This window comes from Giraffa tippelskirchi, chromosome 11 (assembly GCF_054371585.1).
Source record: "Giraffa tippelskirchi isolate mGirTip1 chromosome 11, T2T-mGirTip1v1.2.pri, whole genome shotgun sequence".
In the NCBI taxonomy this organism is placed as follows: Eukaryota; Metazoa; Chordata; class Mammalia; order Artiodactyla; family Giraffidae; genus Giraffa; species Giraffa tippelskirchi.
In genome coordinates, this window is record NC_137285.1 from 147,327,451 (window position 1) to 147,349,993 (window position 22,543).

At 47.3% G+C, this 22,543-nt stretch overlaps 3 long non-coding RNA genes across 3 annotated transcripts in view; all 3 read left to right on the forward strand.

Moving 5' to 3' along the window:
• Positions 1-8,867, forward strand: part of LOC145525526 (uncharacterized) — a 35,616-nt gene extending 26,749 nt beyond the window's left edge. The window contains exon 4 of the long non-coding RNA XR_014068270.1: positions 7,980-8,867. This is a non-coding gene — a long non-coding RNA (uncharacterized LOC145525526). The remainder of the gene's footprint in view (positions 1-7,979) is intronic.
• A 2,473-nt stretch (positions 8,868-11,340) lies between these two features.
• LOC145525525 (uncharacterized) lies at positions 11,341-19,399 on the forward strand. The gene is made up of 3 exons (XR_014068269.1): positions 11,341-11,365; positions 12,923-13,058; positions 19,116-19,399. It is a non-coding gene; the product is annotated as an uncharacterized LOC145525525 (long non-coding RNA).
• Positions 13,591-15,100, forward strand: LOC145525527 (uncharacterized). The gene is made up of 3 exons (XR_014068271.1): positions 13,591-14,039; positions 14,597-14,742; positions 14,880-15,100. It is a non-coding gene; the product is annotated as an uncharacterized LOC145525527 (long non-coding RNA).
• Positions 19,400-22,543: the final 3,144 nt, after the last annotated feature.

Genomic DNA, 22,543 nt, shown 5'->3' on the forward strand with positions numbered 1-22,543 from the left:
GTGGGTGAGCTGGTGATATTTAGGGGCGGCAATCGGCACATTGTTACTCGAAGCTGTAAGGAAACAATTGTTGGACTTGTTGTTCTAGCGGATCTATTTCCCATCGGTGTCAGCACGCTGTCGTTTTCTATTTTGAGTCCAATTTCACCGGAATGATTAAACAAAGGGGAAATCATCATTAGAAAAAATAAACCGTAAGGGCAGAGGCACAGGTAGAAATGAGCGTGTGGGATCGAAGGGAAGGTGATAAAATTACAGTCAGCATCCTGGTGACTGGGAAGCCCAGACACAAGCTGAAACAAGAGCGGATATACAACAGGAGCACATGGCAGCCTTTGGGGAAGAGCTTTATGAGAAGGGGGTGCTGAAGTCCACGTAATTCTACCCTGGGAACTGGTCAACCGTCCTGACTTGTAAGAGGGAAGCCAAAATGGATCCAGAGGTGTTTGTTGTTGTTGTTCCTGGAAAGAAGCGTGAACAGAAATTCCAGCCGAAGGGCCTGTAGCCTCCTCCGCTGCCCACAGCCGGGCCGGGTGTGCGGCCCCTTCCCTGAAGAAGGGGCAGCCGTGTGCGCGTTCCATCCCCAGGGCGGTGGGGAGGCAGGGCCTGCTCTCGCTCGTCCCTCCCCTTGGAGGAGGAGGAGGCTGAGCGAGGACACTCCCAGCGCAGAGTCTGGGCCCCCAGTGGGTCGCAGAGTGTCCTGGCGGGGGGTGTGGGTATCTCCAAGGGGAAGAGGCCTCCACAGCACCCGAGGGAGATCTCAGGGCCTAAAGCGGCCTCGGGCAGGGGCTGAGGGGAGGAGGAAGAGGCTTGGCCGCTCCTGCTGAAGCGAGCTCTATACCAACCCTTCCGGTCAGTGGCCCAAGCTCTTGCTTTGACCCCATAGACCCCCATACCGGGGGTAGCCACTTGCCCATGTGGTTCTTGAACGCTTGCAGTGTGGCTGGTCCAAGCGGAGATATGTTGTAGGTGTAAAATACGCCCTGAACGTCCAAGTCTTTGTACGGAAAGAGAATGTAACGTATCTTATTAATAATTGGTACATGTTGAGGGACTTCCCTGGTGGTCCAGTGGCTAAGACTCTTCACTCCCAATGCGAGGAAACTGGGGTCGACCCCTGGTCAGGGAACTAAATCCCACAGGTTTCAACCACGTGCCACAACTAAGTCCTGGTGCAGCGAAATAACTAAAATAAACAAATATTAAAAAAATAATCATTACATGTTGAAATGACAACGTTTGGATTATTGAGTTAAAATACATCATTAAAACTAATTTCACCTGCCTCTTTTTTGCTTCTTCTAATGAGGCTACTGGTAAATTTAAAATCACACATGTGGTTTGCGTTCTATTTCTGTGGGCTGTGCCACTCTCGAGAGTGTTTGTGCCTGAGGAGTCTCTTGGCAAGGAGTCTGGTGCTGTTTAAACTGGGGCTGTCAGTTGCTATGTGAACCTGGGCAATTGAATCTCTTTACGCCTCAGTTTTACCATTTGTAAAATGGGGATAATATGTGTGTTCACCTCATGAGGAAATTTTAAGGAGTGACAGAAGGCGTATAAACCACTAAACCCAGCTTCTGAAACTACTGTAATTATTAACAACTGCCTATTTACATCATTTTTGTTTATCCTGTTGTTGAATTAATCGTCCCTCAAATGTTCTGAACTCCATTCTCCCCTTCTTTTTAAAAATATTTATTTATTTAACTGTTCTGGGTCTTAGCTGTGGCATGAGGGATCTAGTTCCCTGAGCAGGGATCGAACCCAGAAACCCTGAGTTGGGGGCGGTGTCTTAGCCACTGGACCACGAGGGAGGCCCCTCCGTTTCCCTTTAATCAAACTCTCAAGAATAGTGGTGTCCAGTAGAGCTGTCTTCCTTAATTGAAGTGTCCCAAGTTTGCCCTGTCCAGTACAGTAGCCACTAGCCCCTTGTGGCTGTTGAACGCTTGGTCTGTGGTTAGTACAGCGGCTGAAGAGCTAGCTTTTACATTTTATTTCATTTTAATTAATCTAAATTTATGTTTAAATAGCCTTGTGGAGTCAGCAGCTACCGTTTGGGACAGGACAGCTCTAGAAACCAGAAGTGATGGGAATAAAAAGACATTCATTTAATGAAAATGGGAGAATTTTAAATAAATACAGTACTTTTCTTTGCCGTCTAGCTATTGTTTAAATAAATGCAGTATTTTTAAAGTGTTCTTTACAGATATAAACTTACTATATCTGATTTGGAATACCAGAATATATTGTATGAAATTTGATTTGCTTATAAAGTGTTGGGATGTTTAAATATATGAAAATCCGTAACAAAAAGGACATCCTTTCCCTTCACTTTCTTTCTGCTCCTCACTTTCTCCTTCCTCTAACCCTCTTACTTCTTAAAATTCAGTTATTCTGCTTCCTTTCCTAGTTTTTTTTCCTTTTTTTTTTTGGCTGCCTGGCATACTGGATGTGGGGATCTTGGTTCCCTGACCAGGGATTGAACCTGTGCCGTCTGCGGTGGAAGTGGGGAGTCTGAACCACTGGACTGCCAGGGAAGTCTCATTTCCTGTTTTCTTTTCTTTCCGGGGCCAGAGCTGAGAGCAGCCTCGGTGATGGACGGTCGACAGGGGGAAACCACCTCCATTCACTTCTCTCCTGTTGTCCGTCTCAGTGCCAGGAGAAGGCGGCCGCTTTTGCTGCTCATTAGGTTCGGGTAACACGGAGCAAGGCAGGACACTCCAGTTGTAAAATCATGAGTTTTTGAGCTGGGACGTTCCTTAGAGATTGTCTGGTCCAGTCCCTTCATTTTATAATAAGGAAACAAAAGCCCAGAGGAGGAAAGTGGCAACCGAAACCCAGGCCTCTGACCCTTAGCCCTCGGCTTGTTCTGTAACTCACAGTGGACAGCTCACATATTTTTCCAATTCTTTTTCTTAAAAACAAAAGTAATTAAAACTCAACTACACTAAACCAAACCAGACTTTTAAATTTTGTTTTTCTACTACTAAACCTTTTAGACGGAGCTCAGTAAAAATTTTTGATCTTGATACATGGGAAAAGAATTAAAGACATACTATGAGTGTCTTTTGAATGAAGAATGAGTCTGTTCTAGTAATGTTTTAAAATGTTGCATCATGTTTAAAATCCTTGTAAACAAAATGACTGAATATTGCCTGGCAATATTGTAATTTATTCAATATTTTGTGACTTTGCTTTTTAGAAAAACAGCCGGTGCCTGCATGTTGGTGGGAAGCTACTAACCAAAGTAACAGCAAGAATTTTCATCTCATTTTCCAAGCTACTAACCAAAGCATACCAAGGCATTTTTCATATTAAACATTCATCCGACATGGAAAGCAATCTTTAACAAATGACATGCAAAATAACTAAATTTACTGGAGTTTGCATAAGAGTGCCTGTTTTTCCTAGCAATTAGACAATAGTGTACTTAGTGGTTAGATGTGAAAAGTTTAGAGCAAAATCCTTGCTGACTCCTTGAAGCTATTTGAGCCTGGGCAAGTCCACTAACTTTTCTGAGTCTTATTTCTTCACCTTATAAAATGAAGTTCATGACAGTGTTGACCTCAAAGAGTAGCTGTTAGGATTTAAAGAGAATGTGTGTAAAGCTTATAGTATAGTACTTGACACATAGTAAGCATTCAATAAATCATTATTATCATTTGCTTATTGCATTACTATTATGAAATGTGAGCTTTGCAAATTAAGTGCTTGTGCAAATGAAAATAATTTTAATGATTATATATTGATATTTTGAAAATAATTTAATTACTAAAAAATACCTCAGATTATTTAAAGGAAATATTGAAAATAAAGAAAAATGTGGGAAAAATTAAGATCACCCATAACATCACCGTTCAAATGCAACCACTGACATTTTTTTAGTCTATTTCTTCAATTTCTTTTTCTAGACATAAGTGTAGTTTTATCTTATATATATAACTTTTAAAAAGGATTTGTTAATTAATTTAGTCTCTGGCTGTGGTGGGTCTTTGCTGCTGTGCGTGGGCTTCCTCTAGTGTGGCGAGTGGGGGCCGCTCCTCATCGCGGGGCGCGGGCTTCTCACGGCAGTGGCTTCTTGTTGCAGAGCACAGGCTCTAGGCACCCGGGCTTCAGTAGTGGTGGCTCACGGACCCAGTTGCTCTGGGGCGTTTGGATCGAACCGGTATCCCTTGCATTGCAAGGCAGATTCTTAACCACTGGACCACCAGGGAAACCCTTGTATATATCATTTAAAAATTGGGTCTCAGTCAGGACTCCTCTAGTGGTCCAGTGGTTAAGACTCTGCCCTTCCAAGGCAGGCAGGGGGTGCCCGTTTGATCCCTGCGTAGGGGAACTGGATTCCACCTGCCTTGAAGCGGCCAAAAAAAAAAAAACCTGGGTCTCAGTCTGTAATGTTACTTCATTATCTTCATGTTGTTTGTTGGAAGAAGTTTGTAGGCCATTCAGAGCAAGCCTGTGAAACTTCATGTGTATTCTTCTCCTACTGAGAGTCCTTCCCTTCTTTCAACTTATCTTATCTTACAGTATTTATATGGATCTCTGTAATTTGTCTAATATTCTTTTTTGAGTTAGCAAAGTAGAAATCAATGACTCAATCCTGATTCCCCATTAGAAGCACCTGGAGAGTTTTTTAAAAACGTCTATAGTATGTAAGCAATACCCCAATTTAATAAAAATGTCTAGGGATGGGGCTTGGTACTTTTCAAAACAGCTCAAGTGTTTGTTTATGCAGATAAACTAATAAATACACGATTATAATAATTTCTAATATATCATTATTGCATATCCTTCCTAAATGTACTGATTTTTTATTTTTAAAACTCAAAGCTACCCCAAACTTTTGTGATGTTATTGCCAAAAATACATGACCTGAATTTAATTCTTAGGAGACATTTGACAGAACCAAATAGAGGAATATTCTACAAAATACCTGGCCTGTGGTCTTCAAAAATGTCAATGTCTTGAGAGATGAAGAAAAATTTTGAAACCATTCCAGAGTAAAGAAAACTATAGACAGCACAACCAAATGTAAAATGGGATGCAAGATTTTGTTCTGCTCTAAGGAGCCTGTTGAGATAATGAGAAATCTGAATAAAGTCTGAAGATTTTATACTATCATATGATCATCAATAAAGTATTTAGGGGTAAAGGGGCTTATCCTGTCTGTAGTTTACTCTCAAATGATTCAGAAATAATACGTATGTATTATATATATATATATGTGTGTGTACGTGTATGTGAGTGTACAGAGAGAGAGAAAATAATGAGACAAATGTGATCAGTTGTAAATATCTGGGGAATCTGGGTGAGGATATAGTGTATTTCTTGTGTTATCCTTCCAACTTTTTTGTAACTCTAGGATTATGTTAAAATAGATACGTTTTGTTTAAACCCTAAAACTTTTACAAAGTCCTAAAAATGGAAGACAGTAGGGACAGAATTTAAAAATCCAAAGAAACCATGTTTTGTTGTTTTAAAAATAATCCATAGCTGTAGAGAAAGAGATCTTCCTTAAGAAGAGGCAGCTGTCAGAATAAAGGCGAAGGAGTGCTGGGCTTCTGTTTAAGCATCTGCTGATTTCAGGTTCCAGCAAGTATGCTGGCAGAGCACCTCCAATAGAGGGCGGTGCAACATTATGAAGAATAAATCACGTACCATGGGTTTTGGACATGACTTCAAGTGGATCCTAAGGTGTTTCCAAATACAGGCACTGAGAATCTTACAGCTGAGTCTGTCTGCATCCCATTTTACAGATGCATAAACTGAGACTCAAAGAGGGGAAGAAACTTGCCCAAAGTCACAGCCACCAGCAGCACGAGTGCCCTGCAAACAGTAACCGCGGCCATGATTTATGGAAGGCTTACCCTCTGCCGGGCATGGTGCCCACTGAGCGCTTCACGTGCATTGTTTATTCAGTCACACCTCCACCCCATCGCTCTCTCTTTTCCCCTCCAGTTACGTAGCTGAGGCTCAGAGAAGTCCGTAACTTACCTGACGGATGGCACCAGTCAAGGGTTGTGCTCATAGCTGACATGGCATTCTGTCCTCCACTTTTGCTGGTGTGCCCACCCTACCCTTGCAGAGTCAGTCTCCTCATAGGGGAGGGAGAACACAGCCATCAAAAGAGAAATTATCTCAGCTTCTACTGACGGACACACGCACACAAGGAACCAGAGATCTAGTGAAGAAAGAGTCCTAGGACTGAAGAAAGCAGAAAAGGAAGGTGCCACTGAAATAGTGGGGCGTCAGTGGCACGTGGGAATGGGTGGGTTTAGAGATGGTGAAGAGAGAGCAGAGAGTGGAGGTGGAGAGAAAGTGAAGGGGAAGCACAGAGTCTTGCTGGGAAGGCATGAGTCTAATATGTTGGCTCGTCCTGTCTTTGCTACCCTGCAGGCTAAGTCTTTTCAGTCGTGTCCGACTCTTTGCAACCCCATGGACTGTAGCCTGCCAGGCTCCTCTCTCCATGGGGATTCTCCAGGCAAGAATAACGGAGTGGGTTGCCATGCCCTCCTCCAGAGGATCTTCCAACCCAGGGATCGAACCCAATCCACATCTCTTATGTCTCCTGCATTGGCAGGCACGTTCTTTACCACTAGCGCCACCTGGAGAGTCCAGCGTCCCCTCTAATGAATCTGTCATTAGATGGGTTAGATGGATGGCGTTAGCTCTACATCCAGAAACATCTGTGGTCCCTCAACTTCGCTCCATCTGCACTGCCTCCCCCGGCTCAAGCCGCATCACCCCTCACCTTGACTTTTCAAAAGCCTCTGAGCTGGTCCCCTTGCTTCTTCTCTTGTACTATCCACAACTCACACTCCACACTACAGCCAGTCATGTAGCAATCATGTCACTCGCCTATGAACATCTTCTAGCAGCTTCCCATGACTCAGAATAAAATCCAAACATCTCACCAGGCTCTACTTGAGAGGGCCCCTGCCTCCTTCTCTGACCTCATCTCCCACTAACCTCCTCCTGGCCTCACATTACTTTGGCCATACTGGCCTTTGTTCCACCCCGAGCGCGTGTAAAGGTTTGTTGCACCTGTAGGGCCTTTGCACTTGTTCTCACTTTGCCTGGAACAGCCTTCCCCGGTCTCCGCGTGGCTGTCCTTTTCTTCTCCCTCGAGCCTTTCCTAAATGTGGCCCCAGAGGGAGACCTTCCTGACGACAGGTTGGAAGGGAGTCCCACCACCTCTCTGGCACTGCATCCCGCTTTGCTGGGGTTATTGTTTTCAAAGCACCAGTGACATTATCCTTATCCTTATGTGAAATACTCTTGTTAGCTTGTTTGCTTGTCTCTTGTCCCCTTTCCCTGTCTTTCTACAATGTATTCTTGTTCAGCACAGCAGTGCCTAGAGTTGTGAGTACCAGGCACATAGTAGGAATGTAACACATAGTTATTGAATGAATGAATGAGTTGAATTGATTGAAGCAGAGAATTCTTGTGCATTGAAGCCGAGTGCGGTGGAGAGGTATGTTTGAAAGGGTCAGGATAAGATTCGAGGAGGGTCTCAAATGGTAGCCTAACCCCTCTATGTGTGTGCTGTAGGCAGTAGGGAGGCACTGAAGGTTTTTGATTTCCCGAAAGCAAGGTTTGTTCATGTAGTTTCCAAGCAGTGTGTGAGATGGTCTTCCCTGGTGGCCCAGAAGTAAAAGAATCTGCCTGCAATGCAGCAGACGCAGGAGACACGAATTCAATCCCTGGGTTGGGAAGAGCCCTTGGAGGAGGAAATGGCAACCCATTCCAGCATTCTTGCCCTGAAAATTTCATGGACAGAGGAGCCTGGCAGACTGCAATCCATGTAAGGTGGTTTGGAGAGGAGAGCCTGGAGATGATTGAGTTAGGAGACTAGTGGAAACCCAGCCAATTAGAGTTGTTTCTTTTTAAACTAAATGAATTGCCTTGACCATAAAACACAAATATTTACCAGGATTCATTGTATAGAATTTACTGTGTGCTTTTGTTTGTCTCAGCAGACTTACCTGGAGCATCTCCCAGTGGTGTGAGGTCTGGAAATGGAATCAGATGGACAGACACATCAACTTCTGATTCTTCAATATGGTTTATGGGTAGCATCATTTAAAAGGTTAACAATCAGGTCATAGGATTTAAGAATTTAAAAGTCTGAGCCCCAGAAAGGACTCAGTTCACATCTTGTCATTTTTACCTATAAGGAAAAATGAGCTTGTAGAAGGGAAGTGACTTGTTCAAGCCAAGAGACCAGGAGAGCTTGCTTTGTCTTCCAGAGACCCTTCATGTCTAAGGCAAGGTTCTTCACCTAGAATATGCAGATCAGATGAACAGGATCAAACAGATACTGTGAGAGGGCTTTGCAAATTGTGAAGTGAGGGGCTCATTGATATTTTATTATTGCTAAGTCACTTCAGTCGTGTCTGACTCTTTGCGACCCTAGGGACTGTGGCCCACCAGGCTCTTCTGTCCATGGGATTTTCCAGGCAAGAACACTGGAGTGGGTTTTATTATTATTTGGCCATAACTGCCAGCTGGACTTTAACTCAGGTTCAGATTCTTTCTTCCAACACATCTTGCTTGTGCCTGCTAGTGCAGGGTCTGTTCTCAGCAGGGGAAACCCTGCAGTGAACACAAGCCCTAATACCCGCAGTGCTTACGTTCAGGGGAACTGCGAGGGTGGGTGTGTTTGCTGTGTGGTGATGAGTGCTGTGGAGAGGAGCAAAGCAGAAAGGGGAACAGCAAGAGGCCAGAGGTGGGAAGAGGGGCCAGAATTACACACAGGGGTGGGGGTCAAAGAGGACCCCTCAGAGAGAGTGACCCAGATCCCAGACTGCTCCCAGCACAGTGGAGGGAAACTTTTGAAGTGGAAATAAAAATTTTTTTTGTGGAAAGAAGTATATTTGTTCTTGGGCAGCAGAGTCTCCAGGGAAAGGCCGACTTTGCTCAGGTCTGTGGCAGTGACCCTCCGACACTGGCCCGGGGCACAGGCTGCAGAAATGAAACCTTTGTCATCAGCATTCTTTTAGACCATCAGATGCAACTTTCTGCTTCCTTCTCACAAACCAAACCCAAGCAAAAACCTTCAGGGGTTAGCAGAAATGATTTGCATAAAGACATCCTCAAATCTTTAGGTAGTTAAGCAAGCAGGCAGGATCCCACACTGCAGCCCTGAGTGTGTGTGTGCTCAGTAGCGTCTCTCTGCAACCCCATCGTGTCCTAAGGGCCCTGCTCGGCTCCTACCCCCTCCTCCATCTCATTTTATCCTCCAGGCAGCCCTGTGAGGGAACGTTATTGTTCCCATTTTGTAGATGAGGAAACTGAGGTTGGGAGTGCCCTCCTGACTTGCTCAGTATTGGCATAACTGAGAAAGGACAGACCAGAGATTTAAACCCAGGCCAGCCTAGGTGTGTACCCTGTGCTCTCTCTGCGAGGTCACAGCCCCTTCCCTGGACTGAGAGCTGCAGTGGTTTTGAAAGCAACTTCTGAAACATTTCCCAGAAGCAATCCAGAAATTACATAGTCCAACCCCTTCATTCTGCAGATCAAACAAGTTAACAATACAAACGTGAGCCTAAACACCTGGTAGCCATGAATGGATGTTGGTTTCCTGTCTTTGCAGATCAGAAACCAACGGTTTAGAGAAAAGAAGTTACTTCTCTGAGGTTTACAAGGCAGCTTAGTGGCAAAGCTCATAGACTAAGGCAGCCTTGGGACTTCTACATGTTTTCACTTCTCTCCGTGCCCCTTAAGGCTTAGAGGCTAAAGGCTGTAGTGTCAATGACAGAGAGAAAGAGGAAGAACTGTCAGGACTAGAGAGCAGTGATCTTTTATGACTTCTGTTGAAATAATTACGACAGAGGAATAGGTGGAGTGGGTGGAGGTCTGAGGCCAATAACCGGGAGTAGCAGGGAGCTGGTGGGCTGATGCTGAAAGACAGCTGTGCTTTCTCTTACGATGCATAGACTGGCACCTGTCACATCGGACCTGCTCTTCAAAGTGCTTTGCTTTGGGAGGCAAGGTGGTGGCGGGCACTGCCAGCTGACTGTGGGCTGGTTGTCTCGGTTCCACATTCTCATTCACGGGTTGAGCCTAAATAACAGTAATAGTCAGTGACTAACAGTTTCCCTGGTGGCTCAGATGGTAAAGAGTCTGCCTGTAATGCAAGAGACCCAGGTTCAACCCCGGGGTCAGGAAGACCCCCTAGAGAAGGGAATGGCAACCCACTCTGGTATTCCTGCCTGGAACATGGGGTCTCAAAGACTGAGCGACTGTGCGACTGCTACTACTCTTACTTCAGACACCAAATCTGACCTGTTCTCCCTCCAAAACAAGTAGTTCTTGTAGCCCTACCCAGGTTATCCCCCATGCCCGGGATCTCCAAAGCTTTGGGGGCTTCCCTGTAGCTCAGACGGTAAAGAATCTACCTGCAATGCAGGAGACCGGGGTTCAATCCCTGGGTTGAGAAGATCCTCTAGAGAAGAGAATGGCAACCCACCCCAGTATTCTGCCTGGATAATACCATGGACAGAGGAGCCTGGTGGGCTACAGTCCGTGGGGTCACAAAGAGTCGGACACGACTGAGTGACTGACACTATGGCTGTAACAGTTAGAGTCTACATCAGGGCTGGGGAGCTGGGGTGTATATGTGGGAGGGGCTGGAGTGTACATGGGGGGAGCTGGGAGAAGGACCACTCAGGTCTGGTTAGAGAGCGGGGGGTAGGTTAGAGCTTGGGGGAGGAGGTGGGCTCACATGTCCTTTTCCCCGCACCAGTCAGGTCACTTGAGTTTTCTTCCCGGAGGCTCAGGGAACGTCAAGGTCACATAGCCAGTGAGGGTCAGAACTCTAGCCTGGCTAAGCTCCGTTTCCCAATTTTACGCTGGGTGTGTGAATGTGTATGTGTGTGGAGGGGCTTAATTCCTTCTTCCATTTTAACAAGAAAATGCCATGGGGTGGGGGGGCAGGGTGGAGGGGGCTGGCGGGGGAGGCAAGGCTCCGTTTCCTTTCTAGGAGTAAAGGCTCCATACTTTTGGAGGAGTCTCTCTCTGTTCGGGAATTTCACCAGGATGGGGCTTTATACAAACACGAGGCAAGTCCCCCCCATTGTCCTCCGGGAGGAGGTGGGGTCACCGCAGTCTCTACACAGATGGAGCGGTGAGTGTTGAGTTCTCTTTAACGGCGTGAATCTGTGTCTTTTTAACCACCCTTTATCCTGGAGGAGGAGTGAGAGGGAAAGTCTTACCAGAGAGAGATTCCAACAGCACTTAGGTGCCTCTGTGGGAGGCCTTTGCTGACTGAATAATGGACATGAGGAAGCTGCCTCCGGTCTGTGTGACTGGTGTGAGTCATGCAGTCATTCATTAATTCACTGAGGGCTTTGGGAATTGACTGGTGAGTTGCCCCCCAGCTGAACTCTGGGAGAGTTAGAAGGGCAGCAAAGCAGCTGAAAATAGGATAGCTAAGATTGGGACTGACCGGAACTTCCCTGGGGTCCAGTGGCTAAGAATCCACCTGCCAAACAGAGACTCCAATACAGAGGACAGACTTCTGGACACAGTGGGGGCAGGAGAGGGTGGGAGGAATTGAGAGAGTGGCATAGAAATACGCACATTTCCACAGAAAAGATGGACGGCTAATGGGAATTTGCTGCGTAATACAGGGAGCTCAACAACCTGGTGCTCTGTGACAACCTAGAGGGGTGAGAAGGGATGGGAGGTGGGAAGGGATGGGAGGTGGGAGGGAGGTTCAAGAGGGAGGGGATGCATGTATACCTGTGGCTGATTCATGTTGATGGTTGACGGCAGAAACCAATACAACATTGTAAAGCCATTACCCTCTGATTAAAAATTAAAAAAAGGATCCACCTGCCAATGCAAGGGATGCGGGTTCTATTCCCTGGTCGGGAAGATCCCACGTGCCTCAGAACTGCTAAGCCCGTGCGCTGCAACTAGAGAGCCCAAACTCTAGAGCCCCGAGCTGCTACTCCTGGAGCCTGAGTGCCCTAGGGCCCCTGGTCCGCAGCAAGAGAAACCACCGCAAGGTACTCCTGGAGCCTGAGTGCCCTAGGGCCCCTGGTCCGCAGCAAGAGAAACCACCGCAAGGAGAAGCCTGCGCACCACAATAGAGGGGGGCCCCCGCTCACAGCAACTAGAGAAGAGCCTGCATGCAGCACGGAAGAACCATTGCAGCCAAAAATAAAATAAATAAAGCTTAAAAAAGAAAAAAAAGTTTGGAACTGACGGTTAGACTTGTGCAGCCCATCTGGAGTCTTGATGTCAGGGCGGTGGTAGAAGGAGGGGCTCTGGGTCATGTCAGTATTTGGAGAGTTTAAGATCAGGGCCATCTACTGGGCGACGAGATAAGTTTCCAGTTAGAGTCTGGAGTCAGGAAAATGGCAGTTTAGACACGTGTTTGGTTGTTAGTCGCTCAGGTGTGTCTGACTCTTTGGGTCCTCTGTCGATGGGATTTCGCAGGCAAGACTACTGAAGTGGGTTGCCAATTCCTTCTCCAGGGGATCTTCATGTTTGGTTAGTAGAGGCTATTTTTTAATTTGAATTTAGATGCCTTTGGGTGGGGATTCCATTCCCAACTTCCTGGGTTCTCACTGCTCCTTATTGGCCCCATCAGATTTATGTATTTACATTACCGGCCATCTGCCCAGTCCTGTGGCTAACAGAATTTTCCACCCGAACAGTGGATGTCTCTAAGTTTTGAGAGTCTATTAATTCAAGTAGAAACAAACCAAAGGCAGATTTGCAGAATCTAGTATAGTTTTAAACTTTGAACTTTTCTCTGATTCTCACCGGAATGAGAATAATGCCAGTCTTTACTGGTGATCTTCACTGATGACAATGATAATTGGTAATAAATAATAGTGAATAAGTTGGCATTCATTTCCACTCATTCCACATGTTTATTGAGAGCTGCTCTGTGTTGGCACTTTTCTAGGTCTCGGGAATACAGTGGTGAAGAAAACAAAAATGGAACTTGAATTCCAGTGTGGGTGGAGGGAGACAGACAATAGAGAAGATACATCCTTGTATTAGATGGCGATAAGTACTGTGGAGAAAAATTGGGAAAGAAGGTAAGAAGTATTGGAAGAGGAGGGGTTAGATAGGGTGGCCATGGTGGGCTGCACTGAGAAAATGAATATTTAGTGAAGATCTTGGTTAAGCGCGGGAGCTGCCTTTGGAGTGAAGACCTAGGCAGGAAACAGCGGCAAGGGCAGAGGGGTTAGAGAAAGCGGCAAGGGCAGAGGGGTTAGAGAAAGCGGCAAGGGCAGAGGGGTTAGAGGAGCCCTGTCGCCACATCACGCATGGCTCTGAGTCACTTCTCTTCCGTGAGGAAGGTGCTGTCATTGTTCCCACTTACAGTTGGGCAGACTGTGGCCAGAGAACCTAAGAAAGCTCCTGTGGTTCATAAGAGGTAGAACCGGGCTTCTAACCCAAGCAGCTTAACTCCAGATCTTGTGCTTGTAAATACTAAGCTGCAGAAATTAGACCCAGGTACGGGAGGATTTACACCTCTAGCTATAAGCAGGCTTCCAAGCCCTGGAGGAAAACCCTGGGTGTGGTAGGAGGAGAGGGAGTGACTGGGGCCTTGGCTGGCTTCCTGCTGAGTCACTGCCGATGGGCCGTGAAGGGAGGCAAGGGGCACTCAGGCCTCCCCTCCTCATACGGGTCGGTCCCTGCCTTCCGGGGGAGACGCCTGGCAGCCGGCCTGAACCACACATCGTCAGTGGGCAGATTCGTCTGACTTTCCTAAGAGCTCTGTTGCGGACTTGTGGGTGGGCCCCGTTTGCCGGTGTGGTCCCACAGCCAGCGAGAGGGACGGGCCCTGGAGGTTGACCCTCTGCCCAGCCTGGCCCAGCATTCTCCAGCATGTCCCGGATGGACGCGTTCTGTCTCTCGTCAGACTGGCTGTCTGTCATCTTCAAGCACAGCTGCGTGCTTGCCCCGCCGCTACAGAGAGCAAGATGCAAAGGGCAGCCACCCACACTGCCCTGGGCCCCGTGAGGCTCACCCTCTTGACATATTCGTTCAGGCAGACGGCAAGGAAGGAACCCGTAAGTACTATAACATGTATATCAAGTTTGTTAAGATTTCAAAACAGGGACTGACAAATAATAGTAGCTAGCATGGACTGAGTGCTTACTATGGGCCAGGTAGTGTTTTAAACGCTTACCATAGTTTATCTCACCTTCATAGTTCCCTCACCACCTAGTAACGGGCGTGCTTCCTGTTTTATAGAGAAGACAACAGAGCTTCAGAGAGGCCTTACCCAAGAAAGGGCTGGAAGGACAGTGGGAATAAAATCCTGGAGTCAGGAAACTATAGGCAGGGGGTTGGTTCCCTGGAGGGCCAGTGGTTAAGACTCTGTGTTTCCACTACAAGGGGCATGGGTCCAGTCCCTGGTTGGGGAACTAAAGATCCCACATGCCACATGGTGCAGGCAAAACAAAGTAAAAGGACAGAGGAGGACAGCGACAGATGAAGCTGGAGAGGACCAGTGGGGCCAGACTGTGGAGTTTGGGCTCGAGTTCGTGGTGGCAGGGAACCATGGAAGATTTTCCACCACGTTTCTCCTTGGTGCCCCAGAGGTATTGCACCCTTGTTGCTTTAGTTTAGGGTGACCTTGGAGCTCAGATGACGGAGCCTGAACAAACGCAGTGGGTGGAACTCAAGCTGCCTGTGCGGCGACATCCCTCCCTGGCTCCCTGCTCACCAAGCATCCTCTGAATCTGCTGAGCTTCTACAGAATATCCTCAGGTAAGAATTGTAGGGCTCAGTGGTAACGAATCCACCTGCCAAAGCAGGAGACGCAGGTCCCATCTCTGGTCAGGGAAGATTCCACATGCTGCAGAGCAGCTAAGCCCGTGTACCACAAGACTCATCCTGTGCTCCAGAGCCCAGGGACTGCAACTCCTGAGCCCAGCTGCCGCAGGTCCCGAAGCCCACACGTCCCAGAGCCTGTGCCCCACAGAAGGAGAAGCCACTGCTATGAGAAGCCTGTGTACTGTGACTGGAGAGTAGCCCCCACTTGAAGCAACCAGAGAAAAGCCCATGTGGCAGAGAAGACCCAGCAGAGCCAAAAATAAATAAGTAATTAAATTAAAAAAAAGAAAAAGGTGTTGCGTTATCTTAAAAAAAAAAAAAAAAAAGAATTACATGTTCCAGGAACGTGCTGTGCTGTCCACACCTGGCTGGTCCTCTCCACCCTGGCCACGGCCACCCCCCCCCGATTCACCTCTTCTCCTGGCCTTCGTCTCCTTCCTCCCCAATTCCAAAGTGCACCGAAGTTGTTTCTGTTTGGCCAGCGTTTCCACTGCTTCTGCTAAACTTCTCTCTGTGCTTCTCGTGAGATCGATTCAGGTTGCCTCACAACACCTTCTTGAGGTGGACATCACTGGGTACCTACCCAATCTAGTCTCCTTCCTGCCTGGCTTCAGGAACCCCAGTTTTCTTCAGGGTGACCGCGTGGCCAGCCCCAGGCCATGGATCTAAACCGACGACAGCCCCGTTTCCCACTTTTCTAGACTCCCTTGCGGCTAGGGTATCCATGTGACACAGCTGTTGGCAATAAGACCTGAAGGGAAGTCTGCTCCGAGGCTTCTGAGAAAGTTTTTGGTTTTTTGACAAAAGGAAACAGGCCCTGCCCCAGGCCTTCTGAGGTGAGTGTAGCATCACATGCATAGAAAAGAGCCACAGAGCAGCAAGGAAGAGAAGGAAAAGTCAGAGTCTTGTTTCAATGTCTTGATTCATACCTGAAACCAGCACCTCTCCTGGAATTCCAAGTTATGTAAACAATACATGCCCTTCTTTGTTCCTTATACGTGTTGAGATGGGTTTCTATTATTTGTAACCAAAGGCCCAGGTCTTCCATCTTGACAGCAAATGTTTAACAGGGCTCCCAACCTTCCTCTGTCTGCAACACCTGTGACCTCAATGGACTGTTAGGATGTGAGTAAGGGCTCCAGTCACATGTCATTCTCCTGCCCACCCTCAACCTTAGCACCCCCTCCCCATCACACACACACACACACACACACCTCTATCTCTACCCTCTCGGTCAAAACTGGCCCAGAGGAATGAAGAATGGGGAAGCCCAGGGTGTCACCACATACCATTCTGAGCTCCATAGTGTGCTCAGAAGGCCCTTGCAACACCTTTGTTTGAGAAACACTGGAGTTAAGAAATGGGTGTGAGAGGAAGGTGGGCTGGGTGGGGTGCACGGGGTCTGTGTGATCCGGGAGGGACTTTTGAGAATGTGCATCTCTTCTCTCACTCATTTCTTATTCAGAAAACACATTAGTGTATATATATATACACACATATATTTTGCTACACCTCGTTTGGCTTGTGAGATCTCAGTTCCTCAGCCAGGGATTCAACCTGGGCCCTCAGCAGTGACAGTGCTGAGTCCTAGTCTCTGGACAACCAGGGAATTCCCTGTGCTGTGCTAAGTGCTAAGTCGCTTCAGTCGTGTCTGACTCTGAGACCCTATGGACCGTAGCCCACTGGGATCCTCTGTCCATCGGCTTCTCCAGGCAAGAATACTGGAGCGGGTTGCCACGCCCTCCTCCAGGGGATCTTCCTGACCCAGGGATAGAACCCCAAGTCTCTTATGTCTCGTGCATTGGCAGGTGGGTTCTTTACCACTAGTGCCACATGGGAAGCCCAAGGAATTCCCTACGACAGTATTATTAACTGTAGTCAACACGCTGCACATTACATTCTGTGACATTTATTTTCATAGGGGAAGTTTGTAACTTCTGGTCCTCTTTCCCTATTTTTGCCCACCCCCCCGACTCCCACGCCTGCCCCCTGTCTCTGACACCACCCATCTGTTCTCCACACACGTTTTTCTTTTGAGCACCTATTTCATGCCGGAGTCTAAGACCTTCCCTGCTTTCTCTACCTGGGTGAGAAAATGAGAGGCACAGTGTATGAAAAGCTGCAAAAGAAAGAAACCAGCTGGTGAGTCTCCATCTTCTCTCCTTCTCAAAAGGAAATGACCTTAAAATGAAACAGATGAAATCCAGATTGGCAAGAGAGCCTTACTATTGAGAGCGATCTGAGATATTAACATGAGGCGTCACACTGGGAGTGGGAACCTCCTTTCCTGGAAACCTTCAGGATGAAGGTCTAAACCTCTGACTCATCCTTGCTAGGCATGTCTGTGGGGTAATGCAGAGAGCAAGGGCTTCTGAGTGAAGAAACTTGGGTTGGAATCCTGATTCCTTTCTTGAAAAGGGTGGATTTTGACAAACTGCTAAACCTCTGAGGGTCAGCATTCTCTGAGTTATTGGGAGCATTTTATGAAGATAATAAATAATTAAAAAATTTTATTTATTTGTGCTGTTCTTGGCTGTGGCATGTGAGATCTTTAGTTGCGGCATGCAGGATCTAGTTCCCTGACCAGGGATCGAACCCAGGCCCCTGCCTTGGGAGCATGGAGTCTCAGCCACTGGACTACCAGAGAAATCCCTATGTCATGTTTTTTTGAGGGCTGACTATATTCTGGCTGCTATCCAAGTGCTATATGTGTCTTAACTCATTAAGCCTTCACAACAAATGAAGAAATGGAGGCTTAGTATGGTCAGATGCCTTGCGGGTCAGTTGTAAAGCCTGGCTTTGAACTCAGGGGGCCTGGCTCCAAGCCTTGTGCGCGTAACCGGGTCACTCACTGCTGCCCTTCTTGGTAAGAGGGAGATGACTCCTTTGTTTCAGTCGCTAGAGAGGATAAGAAAGTGGTGCGATGCGTGGGCTCTGGAGCCACACCGCCCCAGGGTTCAAACCCCAGGTTCATCACTCCTTAGCAGGGTTACTGCGCTTCCCAGGTGGCGGGAGTGGGAAAGAGTCTGCCTGCCAGTGCAGGAGACATAAGAGACGTGGGTTCGATCCCTGGGTGGGGAAGATCCCCTGGAGGAGGGGATGGCAACCCACTCCAGTGTTCTCGCCTGGGAGAGCCTGTGGACAGAGGAGTCTGGTGGGCTATGAGGGCACAAAGACTGAGGCGACAGCAGCAGCAGCGACTGTTAGTTGTGAGCAAATTGCTTCACTTCTCTATCCGTGTCTTGATTTCCGCATCTGTAAAATGGAGCTGAAAGTAATAGTCTTAGGCCTTTTGTGAGAATTGAGGGAGTTAACCCAATAAACTTTGTTTTTATTTTTAATTTATTTTTATTTATTTATTTGGCTGCACGGGTCTCAGTTTGTGGCACTCGGGACCTTTCGTTGCGACATGTGAACTCTGAGTTGCCGCCTGTGGGACCTAATTCCCTGAGCAGGAATTGAACCCCGCTCCCCTGCATGGGGAGCACAGAGTCTAAGCCATGGGACCACCCGGGAAGTGTCAGAACAATGGACTCGCATCATACCTGCTGCATGGTAAACACTCAGTACATGCTGCCTAGTACTGTGTTTCAGGTCTCTCTGCTTCCTCAGGGAGGGCCCCTCCCCAGCCCCACCCAATCTGAATTATGTCCCCCCTCTGAGCACCCTGTTCCTTTCCCAGACAGCACTTAGGATGGCTTGCAATCACGTATAATAGTAACCACTTCACCGTGTTGTTTTGAAGATTAAAGGAGATAATGTGAGTAAAGCACAGAGCTTTGTGGCACATGTTTGGCTCTTGGCAAGGGTAGGCTGTTATATTATTATCACCAATTATTTAAAACTGGATGCCTTCCTTGGTTGAAAACATTGATGTAATGACCTATTGACAATTTCACCAAATCTAAGCATTATTCCCTCAGCTGCATCCGACTCTTTGACACCCTGTGGACTGTAGCCCGCCAGGCTCCTCTGTCCATGGGATTCTACAGCGAGAATACTGGAGTGGGTTGCCATTACCTTCTCCAGGAGATCTTCCTGATCCAGGAATCGAACCCAGGTCTCCCGCATTGCAGGCAGGTTCTTTACCGTCTGAGCCGAAGCACCCATCAGTTATAACCCACACCATTACTAATGGATTTCTAAGAAATACAAAATCATGGCACAAAGCTTTCCTATCACTTAGAATTTCCATTCCGTGCATATTGAAACAGCTTTTTTAAGTCTTATTTAGACATAGATTTGTATCGCATATCAAGCTGCTCTGTTTCCTTGCTTTTTAAATACACAATAACTTTTCATTTCAGTGCCAAATCAGCATGACATCTTTTTGAAGACATTGTCAGTGGAGATTAAACCAGCACCCGTGGTGCTGACGATGCACAAAGCTTAAGGAAAAGGATGACAAGATGCAGAACTGTGACCGAGTTCGTGCATGTGCCCCACATCACCGCCATCTCCTGGCTGCTTGCGATTTGAGATGCCGTCCATTACCACACACGGCCTTATTTCAGAGATGTAAAAATTATGGGGGAAAAAAGTGTCGTAAGTTTGATGGAGTACAATATTAAAACTTAAGTGTCCTCCCTGACAGTTGTGTTGTTCCCTATTTGGTGTTTCAAAAGCCACCGTGGTTTAAGTCAAACCTATGTAGGTTTTCCCTCTAAGTAACGGCTTCATCTTTAGCATTGAGCTTTTTAAAAAAAAATTTTATGGATTTATTTGTCAGTGCTGGGTGTCAGTTGCGGCATGCAGGATCTTCAGTCATGACTTGCTAACTCCTAGTTGCAGCATGTGAGATCTAGTTCCCTGACCAGGGATCAAACCTGGGCCCCCTGCATTGGGAATGCAGAATCTTAGCCACTGGACTGCCCAGGGAAGTCCCCTAGCCTTGAGCTTTGATTCAAGCAATGCTAGCTGCTGTAAAAGATAAACCCTAAAACCACATTGGTTAACACTCTAAAGGTCGATATCTTGCTTGTATAAAGTCCAAATCAGGTGTTCCTCATTGGCAGCAAGGACTTCATGTGGTCATTCAGGGATCCAGATATGTAGATTTTGCCGGTTCCAAGAAATCAAGGCTGCCCTGGGGCTGGAAACATAGAAGGTTTTATGGGCTGAGCCTGGATGAGGCAGGCACAGAACACTTTTTCTCACATCCACTGTCAGATCTTGATCATATGGCCGCATCTGTGGGAACCTGGGAATGTTCTCTGGCCATGTCACCAGGAAGCAGAGGAGCTGAGGTTGGTAATCGGACACCAGTACCTGCTCTGGGCTTTGTAGGAAATTCAAGCCCTGTGATGGACATGCTGTGTAAGTTCATTTCACCCTCTCAGCAACCCCCCAAATGGTTACTATCTTCATTCTACAGGTAAAGAAGCTGAAGCTTGGGATTTCCTTGGCAGTCCAGTGGCTAAGACTCCATGTTTCCAGTGCAGGGGGTTCGGGTTCAATTCCTAGTCAGGGAACTAAGATCCGACATGCAGTGCAGTGCAGCCAAAAAGTAAAAAGAAAAAGAAAAAGAAAAAGAAACTGTGGCTCAAACAGATGATTTGCCCAAGGCCACATTACTCTATAGTTAGGGAGCAAGTATTGAGGCATTTCTACCTATGTTCTTCCATTAAACCTGTCTGCCTCTTTAAACTATCCAAGAATGGTGAAGGAAGAAAGTGTCAGTAGTTCTTTTCAGATGGAGCTGATTCACATACAGGGATTAGTTTGTTTTTTTTTCCAAGGCCAGTGATTTCACCATAGTCAGTCACCTCTTGGGCTTCCCTGGTGGCTCAGTTGTAAAGAATCCACCTGCTAATGCATGAGATGTGAGTTGGATCCCTGGGTCAGGAAGATCCCCTGGAGAAGGAAATGGTTACCCACTTCAGTATTCTTGCTTGGAAAACTCTATGGACAGAGGAGCCTTGAGGGCTATAGTCCATGGGGTCACAAAGAGTCAGACACCATTTAACAACTAAACAACAATAGTCACCTCTTTCTAGTGGATGGGAGGCAACAGGGTTTGCTACCGACTAACAGGATCGTATCAGACTCTGTGACCTCATGGACTGTAGCCCACCAGGCTCCTCTGTCCATGGAATTTTCCAGGCAAGAATACTGGAGTGGGTTGCCATTTCCTACTCTAGGGGATCTTCCTAACCCAGGAATCAAACCTGAGTCTTTTGCATCTCCTGCATTGGCAGGTGGATTCTTTACCAACTGTGCCACCAAAAGTATAGTTATACTGGGTACATGACTTTTGTGAGCAGTCGCTTTTTTTGGCTGAGCCTTGAAGCTGGTGTGCATGCTTAGTCATTCAGTCCTGTCTGACTCTTTGCGAACCCGTGGACTGTGGCCTGTTCTCCGTCCGTGGGATTTTTTTCAGGCAAGGATACTGGAGCGGGGTGTCATTTCCTACTGCAGGGGGTCGTCGTGACCAAGGTATCAAACCCAAGTCTCCTGCATTGGCAGGCGGAGTCTTTACCACTGAGCCACCTGGGAAGCCCTACCTTGCAGGATCTTACTCCCTGGTAGCTCAGCTGATAAAGACTCCGCCTGCAATGCAGGAGACCCTAGTTTGATTCCTGAGTCGGGAAGATCTCCTAGAGAAGGAATAGGCCACCCACTCCAGTATTCTTAGGCTTCCCCAGTGGCTCAGATGGTCAAGAATCCCTAGTGACCCCATGGTTAGGACTGCAGTTTCACTGCTGAGGGCCCAGGTTCAATTCCTGGCTCAGGAACTAAGATCCCACAAGCCTTGCATCATGGCCAAAAAAATAATAATAATACAGTAAAATGTTTTTCACTGTATAAAATGGCATTATCTTTTCCTTTCTTCCCCAACAGAATATTGAGAGAATAGTCTTCCACATCAGTAGATAAACATCTATGCCATCATATAAAATATCTGTATTCTTTTATAAGCCTATCCCGTAATTTATTTAACTAGTCCACTATTGGTAGGCATTTAGGTTCTTTCTAGTTTGCTACTGTATTGGAGACCCATGCTTGTATCTCTATGCACATGTCAATCACCAACTTGTTCATTCAGTGGTCTTTTACTGAGTCCCTTCTGGGTGTCAGGCTCTTTTCTAGGCACTGGAGAAACAACCACGGTGGATTTTTTCTGGGGGTAAAATGCCCGTATTTGCTTCTATCATTATTAGAGACTTTTAATACATACGGGCAAACTGTCTCAAGAGAGACTGAGCGGGTTTCATTCCTGCTTGCGGTGTGTGTGTGTCTACTGCCCTGTCCACGGTGGTCCTTCCGGCTGGCTCCACACGGCCTCTGCAGGAGGTGCCCGGCAGTGTGGCAGGCATCCCGGTTCTCTGCCCCCCTGCTCGGGGTTCTTTCCTGGGCCACACCCCTGCCTTCCAGAGTCGGCTTCCCTGCCTCCCTGTTCTGGCTCCTCGACCCTAGCTTCCTGCCTGCCTCTGAGCGGGCCTTTGATTTCGAGGTTCCCTGCAGATTCTTCCTCCACCTGCCTTGGCCCCATGCAGTGCTCCCCACAGTCAGCCGCCACGCTTAGCCCCTGAATAGAGCGCTCGGGGGCAACCAGAGGGCAAGAAGCAGGCAGGATTCTGGGGCTCCACTGCTGATGGCAGGTTTTTCCCTTCCTCTGCTTCTCTGTCTTCTTTCAGCAATACCCCTAGAGGCCAATCAGGGGATCTCCCCTCATCTGTGAGCAGAAAGAGCTGGAACTGAATCTTGGCCCTTGACCCAAATCCTTCCAGGATAG